Source organism: Temnothorax nylanderi, unplaced genomic scaffold (assembly GCF_030848795.1).
Source record: "Temnothorax nylanderi isolate EJ_2023f unplaced genomic scaffold, tnyl_v1.0 TNYL_tig0310_pilon, whole genome shotgun sequence".
NCBI lineage: Eukaryota > Metazoa > Arthropoda > Insecta > Hymenoptera > Formicidae > Temnothorax > Temnothorax nylanderi.
Window position 1 is genome coordinate 1 of NW_027249372.1, and position 8,071 is coordinate 8,071.

The 8,071-nt window shown below is 42.2% G+C and overlaps 1 long non-coding RNA gene across 2 annotated transcripts; it reads right to left on the bottom strand.

The window, feature by feature from the left end:
• Window positions 1-4,879: 4,879 nt before the first annotated feature.
• Window positions 4,880-6,890, bottom strand: LOC139781018 (uncharacterized). 2 transcript variants are annotated; one of them, XR_011720397.1, is made up of 6 exons: window positions 6,413-6,890; window positions 6,086-6,343; window positions 5,671-5,836; window positions 5,384-5,586; window positions 5,136-5,298; window positions 4,880-5,052 (listed from the first exon to the last, which is right to left on the bottom strand). It is a non-coding gene; the product is annotated as an uncharacterized lncRNA (long non-coding RNA). The 2 variants fall into 2 exon arrangements; XR_011720396.1 differs by having other exon boundaries at window positions 5,136-5,586.
• Window positions 6,891-8,071: the final 1,181 nt, after the last annotated feature.

An 8,071-nucleotide genomic window follows, 5' to 3' on the forward strand; every position in this document is an offset into this window, starting at 1 on the left:
TTTTTGATTAGACATGTTCTGTCAATTAAATAAATAAAAAATTAAACGTTAATCTCAGGAAAAACCATTCTCAGGTGTTTTTATGCCTCAGTATAAAACTGGATTGAATATTGCAAAACTAAAAACGAAAATATCCATCTGTTAGCGCGCGACGCGTATTTGTACGACCCACGATCACTCTTCGCATATAGAGCACTGACATCTATTGTATTCTTTACCAATGACTTAAGCGCGCTGCCCGCGCATCTACTCGCTCTCTCCCCGTTCCCTCGTGATCGTTTTCCGAGTACGCACGTCGCCCGAAGTATTTCTCTTTATAATAATTGAGAGTGCCATTGTACATTGCCGTGTGCCTTTTTAACCGACCCTGACTATCCATCCTCTGAACCTTCTAACAGGTTATGGGCCAGGTGCGCCGCGATAGTCGAAATAGTGAATACTGTCGGTTACGGCAAAAGTTAACCTGTTCAATCATGAACACCGCGGGCGTGACGCGTATCGAGTGTCTCGGAAAGGACAATTACGATACATGGAAGCTCCATATGGAAGCTCTCCTTGTCAAAAACGATGCCTGGTCGTACGTGAGCGGTGAACTAGCGAAGCCTGAGGTTGTGGCCGGCGACGCCGCAACGGAAGCCGTACGGAAAGCGTGGGAAAAGGGCGATGCTAAGGCGAAATCCGACATCATTTTGGCGATCGGCAGTTCTGAGCTGAAGCAGATTAAAGGCTGCACTACTGCGCGCGATGTCTGGCTGAAATTAGAGGGAACATACCAATCGCGAGGACCCGCCAGGAAAGCTACATTACTAAAGCGGCTCATGCTTCATCGAATGGAGGAAGGCAGCGACGTTCGCGAACATATGAGTAAGTTTTTCGATGCAGTCGACCAAATTACAAGATATGCAGGTCGACATACATCCTGATGTACTGGCAACGATGCTTCTATATAGCCTGCCGGCGAGTTTCGATAATTTCAGATGCGCTATTGAAGCTCGCGACGAATTGCCCACACCCGATACCCTGCGTATTAAGATCGTCGAGGAGAACGAGGCGCGAAGGGCGAGGCACACAACGCTGGCGCCAAGGCAATGTTCGTCAATAAGTACAAGGGCCGAAGACGCGACAACAAATCGACCGCGCACGAGCGTAAGGACAATGCGCAAGCAGACGACAAGAGCAGTAAAATTCGCTGCTATAAGTGCAACAAGCAGGGTCACAAGGCCGCAAATTGCCCTTCGAAGTCCGATAAGAATCAGTCAGCAAAAAGTGCCGAGCAGGTGTCATTATGTGCAGACGTCGCTCTACAAGCCAGCGCGATTGAGCCACGTCGAATGTGGTGTTGGGACAGCGGCGCTTCTACACATCTTTGCGGCGAGATAGAAGCTTTTGTGAAGTAAGCGATTCAAGACCGGGAAAGTTGAATCTGGCGAGCAGTGCTTCAACCGAAACGACCGCTGAGGGCAAGGTGATGGTGACGGCCGACGTATACGGCGAGAATAAGCTCCTGTCATTAAACAAGACTCTACACGTTCCGGATCTACGTACAAATTTAATGTCCGTAAGCAGAATAACGGATAACGGCTTCAACGTTATGTTTACCAAGAAGGACGCGAAGGTACTAGACGGAGACGGAAGCGTCAAACTGGTCGCGGACAGGATCGGCGGTTTATATTTCGCACGTGAATCCAGACAAGATAAACCTTCAGAGCCAAGCTGTGCGTTATCTACATCGGAGAATCTCTCGGACTTTGAGCTGTGGCACCGTAGGCTCGGTCATGTAAACGCGAGGGATCTCATCGAAGCTCAGCGACACGGAACCATCAACGGTTTAAAGTTCGATTCTGCAAAGGAACTCACCTGTGAAGTCTGTCTCAGGGGAAAGATGACTCGCGCAGCATTTCCAAAGAAGTCCAACAGAGTCTCGGAACTTCTCGATTTGATCCATTCGGATGTATGTGGCCCCTTCCGGGTCGAGTCTATGGGGAAGGCGAGATACTTCATCGAGTTCATAGATGATCACTCGAGATGGAGCGAAGTTCGTTTTTTGCGACACAAAAATGAGGCTCTTCAGGCGACCAAGGAGTTTATCACACTTGCAGAAAACCAAACAGGTAAAAAGGTCAAGTGCTTTCAGACTGATAATGGCTTGGAATTTACAGGCAAGGACTTCGATAATTTCTTGAGAGAAAAAGGCATTACCAGGCGACTTACGGTCCCATACAATCCCGAGCAAAACGGGATCGCAGAGCGGCGAAACCGCACCCTACTGGATATGGCGAGATGTTTACTTACGCAGTCAGGACTACTCCTAAGTTTGGGCCGAGGCGGTTAACACGGCCAATTACATTCGGAACCGATGTCCATCAAGAAGCCTTAATGGTCTAACGCCATATCAACTATGGACCGGGAACGTACCTGATGTTGGACACTTCAAGGAATTCGGATGTCGTTTATTTTGCCTGAGCAGAGAACCTAATCGAGGAAAATTAGATCCACGCTCCAAGGAAGGTATCTTCTTGGGCTACTCCACGGAATCCAAAGGATTTAGGGTATGGCTACCCGAAGAGAGTAAGGTCATTGTATCTCGCGACGTTAAGTTTATCGAGGACATGAAGTCACGTCCCGAGAGTCCCATTCCTTTACTAAATGGTGAACAAGAGGGGAAAGCTTGACCGAGAAGACGGATAAGGAACCTGAGTTCATCGACATTGAGTTATCATCTCCTGACGAGGAACAGGCCAACGAAGAAGGCAACGACGAAGAGACTCCACCAGAGCCGTTACGAGCTTCGTCCAGGGGACGAGGAAGACCGAGAGTTTTGAGAACCGGGGAAAGGGGAAGACCCCGTAAGATTTATTCACCAGCTGTTGCGGAAGTCGCGTATGCTGAAGAAATATCGCTCTTATGTCCGAGGTACCCATGAAACAGGCGATGTCGAGTCCAGAGGCTGAGGAATGGCATGATGCCTGGTATCCGAAATTAAATCCGTCCTGCGAAATAAACGTGGCAAACTCATCGACCGACCGGAAGAATTCCACTACCATTGGGAGTCGTATTGTTTTGCGCAATAAATTCAACTCGGATGGAACTCTTCACAGACGGAAGGCTCGTCTGGTCGCTCAGGGATTCAGCCAGCAGCCTGGGTTACATTTTAAGGAGACTTTTGCGCCGGTAGCCCGACAAGATCGATACGTCTAATCGCGTCGTTATCTGCTCGTCTTGGGATGAAGATGCATCATTTTGACATAACGACCGCCTACCCTGAACGGAGACCTCGACGAACGGATTCTAATGGAACCCCCAAAGCAACTGATCGGGATCTTGAGGACGATTTCTGAAGATAAGGACGATCCAAGTTTAGCTCTTGAAGCCGAGAAGATGTTGCAGGACTTGTTAAGCGGAGACAAAGTGTGTCCTCTTAATGAAATCTCTGTACGGTTTGCGCCAAGCCGGGAGAAATTGGTACGAGAAACTAGACCATACATTAAAGGAATTCGGAGCCATCCCTTCCGATGCTGACCCCTGCGTGTATTTTATTGGAGAAGGAGATGACCTCGCTATTATCGTCGTCTACGTTGACGACATTTTGTTCGCATCCCGCAACTTATGCGGTCATCGCGAAGTTTCGTGAGGAGATGTCTAATCGATTTGACATCAAGGACCTTGGCGAGGTGGGCTATTGCCTCAACGTGGAGTTCAACGTTGGTCTAAACGAGGTGACCATGCATCAACGGGGCTATATCGACGACATACTCAAGCGTTTGGGATGACCGACTGCATCCAGTCAGCACTCCGGTGGACACTTGTGTAAAGCTGACCAAGAAGGATGATTCAAGTGAGGAAGAGTCAAATCTTCCCTATCGGGAACTCGTGGGCGCCCTGACCTACCTAGCTGTCACGACGCGTCCCGACATAAGTTTTGCTGTCAGTTATTTAGGACAATTCAATAACTGTTACGGCAAGGAGCACTGGACCGCAGCCAAACGAGTCCTCCGTTACTTAAAGGGGATCCAGAGATCTAGGACTTACATACCGAAGAGATTCCAGGCCCATCGAAGGCTTCGTTGATGCCGACTGGGGCAGCTGTCGAGAAGATCGGAGATCTTATACAGGCTTTCTATTCAAGCTGTCCGGCAGTCCCATTTCTTGGGATTCCAGGAAGCAACCGACGGTCGCCTTATCTTCGACGGAGGCGGAGTACATGGGGCTGACGGAATGTGCCAAAGAAGCTATCTACCTACGCAGATTTCTGGAGCAGCTGGGTTTCCATGACCTAGCTGACATTACTATTTTCAACGACAATCTGGGAGCATTGAAGTTAGCTCAAACCCAGTCTATCATTCTCGGAGCAAGCATATTGACATGCGTCATCACTTCATCCGGGAAGCCTCTGAGCCACAAACTTTTGAAGATTACTCACGTTTCAACAGACGACATGCCTGCGGACATGCTCACGAAGGGACTTCCCAGACCTAAACATTTGAGATGCACCGAGATGTCCGGACTTCAACGCATTCCCAGGAAAGAAGACTGATCGCAGATCGAGGGGGGGGTGTTAGCGCGCGACGCGTATTTGGTACGACCCACGATCACTCTTCGCATATAGAGCACTGACATCTATTGTATTCTTTACCAATGACTTAAGCGCGCTGCCCGCGCATCTACTCGCTCTCTCCCCGTTCCCTCGTGATCGTTTTCCGAGTACGCACGTCGCCCGAAGTATTTCTCTTTATAATAAATTGAGAGTGCCATTGTACATTGCCGTGTGCCTTTTTAACCGACCCTGACTATCCATCCTCTGAACCTTCTAACACATTCTATATCTATTTATATTTAAAATATATCTAGATATATTAAATTATATCTTTAAATGTGATGTTTACAGTATATTGTTATGCTTATTAGTAGTGGAAATAGAAACGATGACAAATCATTTTTGGCCAATCTTGCTTTGTAAATTTTTGAAACGTTGTGGTGCATGTTTTAACCATACCTTCACAATATCCTCAACGTCGCGATCAGTTGCGCCTGCATGGCAGCTTTTCACAGCATCTTTAATAATATAGCACATTGTAATAAATTTGTATATATTTTCAAATTAAATGTACAGTGTAGCAATAAGAATAAGAACTTACTAACAACTGCTGATTTTAATTTAAAGTCCAAAAACTTTTTTTTATTGTTGCGTTTTCTAAAAAAAGAGAACTCTTTAGCTAATTTATTAGTAAATAAAAACTTCATTATTCTGTTGGTTAAAGCAGTCGTATCTTTACCACCCAAAGTAGCTAAATACAATGTCTGAAAAGAACCATCCTTACATCATTTTTAAAATAATAAGATATATGTATATAATGTTTAAAAGATATTTATAATTAATATTTACCAAAGTATTCAAATTTTCATCTTCCTTTAAATAGTCATCTAAAATTACTACGTGTTCCAGAGTATCTATTGGAAATTGTACCGGTATATTTAATGGTATACCTGGCGTAAAACGTGACTCATCCTTTCTCTTTAGTAAAGCTAATATTTGTGTATTTTGCTCTTTTATTTCTACTAGCAAAGTCATTAACTTCTTTTCAAATGCTGTTAATGTTTAAATTTTAGATTATAATAAATTTATATTTGATAACAATTAAAACATGCAGGTTGTAACAATTTTTTTCTTACTTAATTTGCCAGAGACATTAGTGGATTGTTTAGTTACGTTTGGAATATGAATTTGTCGCAGATGAAATATTTCTTGTATTATTTGATGCACTTGCAGATCCTTCTGCAATTTGCGGTATATTGGTAATTGGCGTTACACGTATGTCTTCTTCTTCAGATTCATCATCTATTAAAAATAAACGTAACATTTAATGAAATAAAATGTTATTCTTTTAATGTTATTTTTTAAAATGTTTTTTTAATCTAACAAAAGGTAGTAAGTATAAGTAACTATTTGAAATAAATGTATATAAATATGTTCATACGAATTCTTATAAATAACTAATTTTATAACAAGTATAAGTATTTTTGTATTATTTTTCTAAATTATGCATTTAAAAAATTAATTTCTAGACATTAATACTTCTGTAATTACTTGATAAAACTGATGGAGGTCTAGGCAAAAGATGGTTTCCATGTGATTTTTGAACACTTTTTGACTGATTTTTTTCTTTTCCATTACTTTCACTATTGGTGTTTTCATCACTACTACTGTTATCATGAGGATGAGGTGGCTTCCTAATTCGTGATGTTTGATTTTTATTCAACTTTTTTAATGCATCAGAATCAGATGTTACATCAGAATGCTCTTCACAGTATCGCAATTGCTTCTTTGCTTTATGATAATCATTATCTATATAAAATGTATACATGTAAATTTCTTGAATAAATACTTTTAATTATTAATAATTTTGTTGTTTACCTTTTCGAGTAAATAAAATTTTTTCAATTTTGTGAAGAGTCCATCCATTGTTTGGTATTTCACTCTTTTTTAGGGATTGTTCATATTGATATTGGTTTTTGTATGGAGGCCAAAAAACTTCACGTTTCCCAGGCGTCAGCCAGTTACTGCTTATTATAGCAATAATGCCTTGTCCTGCTTTGTCCTCAACAAATTGTACCCCCAGTAAGTTAGTTGTCATTTCTTATATTAAATACCTACGCGATTACTGCCAATAAGATCATAAATGCAAATAAAATAATAAATTAACGGAACATTATTTTTGTATCCTACCAATTGCTAATAATAACGATAAATTCTGTAATGTTAATACTCATACAATGTATAATACATATAGTCCTTTCACAATGGCAACTGATATTTCACAGAACAGTCATCCCAGCACCAAATATACTTGCCATACATGATATACATGTAAAAAAGTACATTTACGTGTACACACACACACACACACACGTGTGTGTGTGTGTGTGTGTGTGTGTGTGTGTGTGTGTGTGTGTGTGTGTGTGTGTGCGTGCGTGCGTGCGTGTGTGTGTGTGTGCGTGCGTGCGTGTGAGTGTGTGTGTGTGTGTGTGTGTGTGTGTGTGTGTGTATTACGTATGTATGTAAAATATAGCAGCTACATATATATTTGATGGGGTTATGTCTGTCCGACTAATATATCTTGTGTAAAATCTTCTTCTTTTGTTAGATATTATGTTAACTATTTACTATTTATAAAATAGCAAGTTCCCTACTGATTCAGAGTAAAATTTGTTAATTATTCGGCCACTCGGAATTGCAGATTCTTTTTATTGCTCTAAAAATATGATTGAAACATCAACTTACGTTGTGTGTAGAAATCCCAATTTCACATTTATTCACAAACGAAGTAACACTGATATATTAACACAATCTTGCAGTCCTTCTCGCTTGGATTTTGCAAAAAGGCTCACACTCGTTTCTCTTCCAATATCTCCGTAGATATATATATGGCTCCTGCACATAAAACGCGGTAACGCTTGCCGCGCGGAAAAAGTTGAACTCGATTCCACTTCATTGGCTACTGCGTCGCTCCTTGCCGCGCGGTAAGCGTTTCCGCGTCCTGTGTGCAGGAGCCAATGGGCGCGTTTAGCAGAACAAACCGCTCAGTAGCAATCGAACGTGATTGGCTCTTACTTTTAGACCCAACAAATCAACGTAGCGTGTTGATAAGACGACACTCAACAGTTGTCTGCTGAACGCGACCAATAACGACAGTTAGGCCCAGTTCAACAGTGGCCAGTTAGTTTAACTAGTAGTTAACTCTCACTCTCTGTCTCTTCCTAACCTCAAAGGTTAGAAAGAGACGAAGAGTGAAAGTTAACTACTAGTTAAGCTAACTGGCCACTGTTGAACTGGGCCTTAGTTACGATAAAAACGGGAAATTGCGAGCTTTTGAATGGCCCTACAATCTATTTTTTATTTTTATGGATATTAGAAGTTTGTTTGTATTGCTTGCACTTTTAACATTTACACTATAGTGTGCACTAATTCATTTACCCAGGTAGCAAACACAAGTCATTTTGACGTCAAATACTAGTCATGTTTGTACAAATGACGTCAAATGACCAAAAAGCGACTATGTCTTTAAAAATGACA